Consider the following 6,000-nt stretch of genomic DNA (forward strand, 5'->3'; position numbering starts at 1 on the left):
TGAGGGCAATCAAAGATGCCATAGCTCCCAGGTCTGTACCAGAGTTTAGGTTGTTCCCTGGGTTTTTTATTTCCCCGGTGAATTATTATGGAAAACTCATCGATAATCTGGCACCCTGAAACCTGCTATTGATAAAATGTCAGCCTTGGAAATGGTCACATATCCAAGAAGTAACCATTAGGGAAGTGAAAAAGCAGCTATCATCTAAGGTCTTGGCTCATTACAAACCTACGCAAGATGCGCTACTGACATGCAATGCCTGCCTGTATGGTATCAGCTAAGAGTCGGTTCAATTGTAGCCCAATAGATAGGAAAGCCCGATAGCGTATGCTTCCTGGACTTTGGCTGATGCCGAACACAAATTTGTCAAGATAGAGAAGGAACGTTTGGTGGTCATTTTCAGTGTGAGAAAGTTTCATTTATACCTTTACGGAAGTAAATTTGTAACAGCAACCGACCACTGTTAGGGATATTTAAAGGCGGCAAGGTCGCGCCAACCCAGTATGGTTCCTGTTTGATTATAGGACCACCCTCATACAACTACACGGGTTGCTCCAGCAGAATTACTGATGGAGAGAAGACTCCGGACCAGGTTAACCTGATATTCCCACAGCTGGAGGGTGAGCGTGATACGGCATCGGGACACCAATGCTGAATACAAGACTCCTCTAAATAAGAGAGACAATTTACTTCAGGGGACCAGGTTTGGTGTTGAAACTCAGTAATGGCCCTGCAAGGGTATGAAGCATTGGTGATGTGATATCAGGCCTTGTGACATGCAAGGTTGTGGTAGGTGAGGCAGTCCTGAACAAACATGTGTATGACACTAAAGCTGTTACCTCAAAATTGGGCAGGAGCAGAAAGTGCCCTGCCCCTTAGCTCAGCCGGTAAAGCTGTCAGAGACACATTGGGTTCTCCCTCTCCATCTGGCGTTGAAGAAACTTCAGAGTCAGAGATGGATGCAGCCAATGTTGCAGTCTTGATACTGTTACCACTTGAAGAAGAAGAGAAATATCTGCTGAGATGGTCCAGGTGCAAGAGACGGTCAGACAGTCTGGTACACGCCATCCATTTACAGGGCTGAGTTAGAGGAATGGACTTGGGGTGAAAATGTTCCAGGAGAAGCCACAAGAGAAACAACATGCCTGCATCGCCAGACTTAGTGTGGGAGGGATTTAGTGGTTGGAACGACATTGGCTAGGTGGATCCATCGAGTATGCATTATCTGACTGGGGCTGTTAACCTGGGTCAATCAGGAAGTCCTGGCTGACAGATATAAACAGAAGTCTCAGGATTCCCCTCATGTTAGGGGCTGGCTCTGAGCTAGCTGGTCAGAGTCCATATTCCTCCATATTCATGTGCTTATTTAAATATCCCTTCGATGCCCCTATTGTATTTATTTATCCATGCATTTATAGAACATAGAACAATACAGCACAGAACAGGCCCTTTGGCCCTCGATGTTGTGCCGACCTGTGAACTAATCTAAGCTCCTCCCCCTACACTATCTCATCATTATCCATATGCTTATCCAAGGCCTGTTTAAATGCCCCTAATGTGGCTGAGTTAACTACATTGGCAGGCAGGGCGTTCCACGCCCTTACCACTCCCTGAGTAAAGAACCTGCCTCTGACATCTGTCTTAAATCTATCACCCCTCAGTTTGTAGCTATGCCCCCTTGTACAAGCTGAAGTCATCATCCTCGGAAAAAGACTCTCACTGTCCACCCTATCTAATCCTCTGATCATCTTGTATGTCTCTATTAAATCCCCTCTTAGCCGCCTTCTCTCCAATGAGAACAGACCCAAGTCCCTCAGCCTTTCTTCATAGGGCCTGCGCTCCAGACCGGGCAACATCCTGGTAAATCTCCTCTGCACCTTCTCCAATACTTCCACATCCTTCCTGTAATGGGGCGACCAGAACTGCACGCAATATTCTAAACGAGGCTGCACTAGCATTTTGTACAGTTGCAGCATGACTAATCCACCTAGCCTGAATATTCGTGGACACTACAGGCCAGTTTAGCATAGCCAACCAACCCAACCTGCACATCTTTGGTCTGTGGAGGAAACTCAAGCACCTGGAGGAAATCCATGCACACATGCGGAGAATGCAAACTGAAGATACAGAAAAGGGTGGAGGCAATGACACATCTCTGCTTGAGCTTAAATGTTTCTGTTATATTCTGCGGGTGAAGTCTGTCATCAACATCTTGAAGGCGGAGGCGACGGAGCATGTTGATGAAATTCTCTGCACAGATGGCCTTTGATCTGGTATTCCATGGCACCTCCCAACTAACAGAAAAAATTCAGAAGGTTCAGAATTAATCTGCATTTGGAGAGGCAAAGATTAATCACGAATATCATGGTTTTCTTAATGCAGGTTATATCTGACCAACTTGATTGTACTTTTTTGAACAGTGACCAGGTTTGTAGATTGAGGGCAATGTTTTAGTTGTAATCAACTTGAACTTCAGCAAGACTCTTATGAGTTATAACAGAAATCTCATAATCAAATGCTGAAACAATTATTTAAACTCTATTGCTTGTAGCAGGCAAAATATGACCATTCAAGTAAGCAAGTTGAGCCTCACAACCCAACTTAATCATTACCCAATTAATGGTGGAACTTAGATACAATTCCAACTAAGACCATCTGTCTCTGGATGATCCTTAAGCAGTGTGGCTCTTCAGAATTCTGCTGAAGAATCCCAAAGTTGAATTTTTATTGGATTCCCTGTCTTGTTAAGCTTGTGGTATGACAGGATTTATGACACTTCTGCAGTCAACAAATCTGTAACTTGCCTTCTTATCAGTAGATTTTCTGTCCCATACATTTGGTGTTAGCTATCTGGCCAAAAAAAAAACCATCCTGCCATTAACTCCTTAAAAATATCTGCAGCCAATCTTAATTGCCTATTGGTCACAAAGCATCTAGTTGTCAAACAGATGTTAAAACAATTTGTTTATGTAGCTTCAACACCACCTTTTCTTAGGGATGGTGAATTGCTTTCAAAATTTTGTTCCTTTATTTCAAGAAACTGTTTATTTCAGAAAGTTATTGCTAAATCTTCCAATCCCTGGTTAACTACTAAAATTCTAAATTTCAGAGTTTCACATTTTGTTTAAGGTCTTTCATGGGAGACTGATAAGTATGAGAGAGCCCATTGGGTCCAATTAGAACATAGAACAGTACAGGCCCTTCAGCCCACGATGTTGGGTTGACCTATTATCCTACTAAGTTCAATCTACCCTGCATACCCTACATTTTGCTATCCTCCATGTGTCTATCCAAGAGTTTCTTAAAAGTCTCTAAAGTATCTGACTCCACTACCACTGCCAGCAGCGTATTTCACTTGCCCACCACTCTGTGTGAAGAACCTACCTCTGACATCTCCCCTATAAATGGCAATTTAGATCCACAAATGGCTGAGTGGCAGGAAGTGGAGGGTGACAGTTGATGGACAGTTTTTCCAACTGGAAGTCTGTATCCAGTGGAGTCCCATAGGGGTCAGTGTTGGGGCCCTTGCTGTTTGTGGTTTATATAACGATTTCAACTTGAATGTCGGAGAGTAAGTTTGCAGACAGTACAAAATGGACTGGTGACAAATTCTGAGGATGACAGTCTTAGACCATAAGTGGATATAGGCAGGCTGGTTGTACACCAAAATAAAGCCACTACTCATGACCCAGCCTTGGACAGACAGTCCTACAGACCCATTCTTGGGCTGCTTTACTTTTTTTTCCCCCCATAAGTGTTATCACTTACAACTGAATATTTCCCATTCCCATCACTGTTCTACATTTTTTTCCTATTAACCATCGTCAGTAAAGCACCCAGGTTTTGAATTGAATATTTACATGCAAAGCCCTTTAAGGACAATATAAACCATCAGAAGGTGAATGACAGGGGTTAAATCAAAACAGAGCTGGATGGGGAGATAACGCAGTCTATTCCCTGTGGAGCCCACTTCTCTCAAAAGGCATCAAGAATATTGGCGTACACTAGGGTGGCATGGTGGCTCAGTGGTTAGCACTGCAGCCTCACAGCGCCAGGGACCCAGGTTTGATTCCAGCCTCGGGTGACTGTGCAAACTCCACAAAGACATTCTCCCAGTGTCTGCATGGTTTCCTCCCACAGTCCAAAGATGTGCAGGCTAGGTGGATCAACCATGCTAAGTTTCCCCGTAGTGTTCAGGGGTATGTGGGTTATAGGGGGATGGGTCTGGGCAGGATGCTTCAAGGGGCGATGTGGACTTGTTGGGCCAAAGGACCTGTTTCCACACTGTTGGGAATCTATGTATTTCTCTCTACAGACACCCAGGTATAATTGTAGCCCCAGATGAAGGGCAGGCAATTGACAGAAACAACACCCCCACCCCCACAGGCTCCATTGCCTGCACCTGTTAGAAGGTAACATTGCCTGGCCCAGGCGCAGTCATACAAGGAGGTCCCACCTGCCCACACTCCACATCAGATCCAGGTCTGTTTTTTAAAAAATATACACAAGTGTTGCCACACACACACACACCAGAATGTTTTTTTTTCTCCCCCCAGTCACCAAACCACCAAGGTGTTTTCTTTCTATCAAGTAACTATGGTCACTAAATCATCCATGCTTCCAGTTGAATATTTACGTGCAAAGCCAGTTAAAGGGAGTTTAAACCTCAAAAAGTGAGAGATAGCAGGAACAGAGTCTGCTTTTTCTTTGTGTTCAGAAGTGCTCTTATACATAACTGGAGTTTTTCTTTCCTCCCGTTACATAAGTCAGCATGACATTTTCATTTTTGTTCTTAACCATTAACTGCCACAAGTAATCACCCATGCAGCCACTTAGAGATTTACATGCAAAACCTATTAGAGGCAATAAAAACCAAAGGTGAGGGAACATAGAACATTACAGGTCCCTTGGTCCCTCGATGTTGTGCAGACCTGTCATACCGATCTCAAGCCCATCTAACCTACACTATTCCATGTACGTCCATATGCTTATCCATTGATGACTTAAATGTACCTAAAGTTGGCGAATCTACTACTGTTGCAGGCAAAGCGTTCCATTCCCTTACTACTACTCTGAGTAAAGAAACTACCTCTGACATCTGTCCTGTATCTTTCACCCCTCAATTTGAAACTATGCCCCCTCGTGCTCGCCATCACCATCCTAGGAAAAAGGCTCTCCCTATCCACCCTATCTAACCCTCTGATTATTTTATATGTTTCAATTAATGAGGGTGAGGTAAAGACAGCAGAAATAGGGTCTGCTTTTTCAAAATAAAATTTGGCCAATTCAGGAATGTTATTACACAACTCTGGAGCAGGTGGGATTTGAACCCAGCCTTCTGAGTCTAGAGGTGTGGATACTAACACTGCACAAGAGCCCTCCAGGGTCTGCAATTTCTAAAACTGGAAGTGGTATCACTCACAACCAAATGGTTTTGTTCCCAGTCACCATGATTAACTATTAACCACAACCAGTAAATCACTCACGTGATCAAGTGAATATTTACATGCAATTTATATTTAGGTTGCAAGCAATGCAAACCATTAAAAAAGGTGACAGGGAGGTTGGAGAACAAGGGGCTAAATCAAAATGGAATTTGGAGCGGGTCCGATTTTTTAAAAATATCGGATGTGCCATCAGACAAATGAAAATTTTAAAAAAACCCCATTAACAAATTGACTTTTCTTTTTAACTATAACCACCAGTAAATCACTGTAGTAGCCAACTGAATATTTACATACAAAGCCCCATTACGGGCACTTTCCAAAGGTGAAAAGGGAACTTGGGAGAATAGGAAGGGGCTGAATCAAAATGGAGTTGGAGGGAGGAGGGATGATCTATGATGTTTTTTTTCCTGTTCTTTGTATTTTCTTTTATATCAGTAATACTCTTAAAACATCCAAATGTCTTTTCCACCACCTATCACTAAGACTTTAGTTTTTAAAACTATTGACTGCCACCATTAAATCATCTGTATAGCCAATTGAATATTTACAAGGA

Source organism: Stegostoma tigrinum, chromosome 38 (assembly GCF_030684315.1).
Source record: "Stegostoma tigrinum isolate sSteTig4 chromosome 38, sSteTig4.hap1, whole genome shotgun sequence".
NCBI lineage: Eukaryota > Metazoa > Chordata > Chondrichthyes > Orectolobiformes > Stegostomatidae > Stegostoma > Stegostoma tigrinum.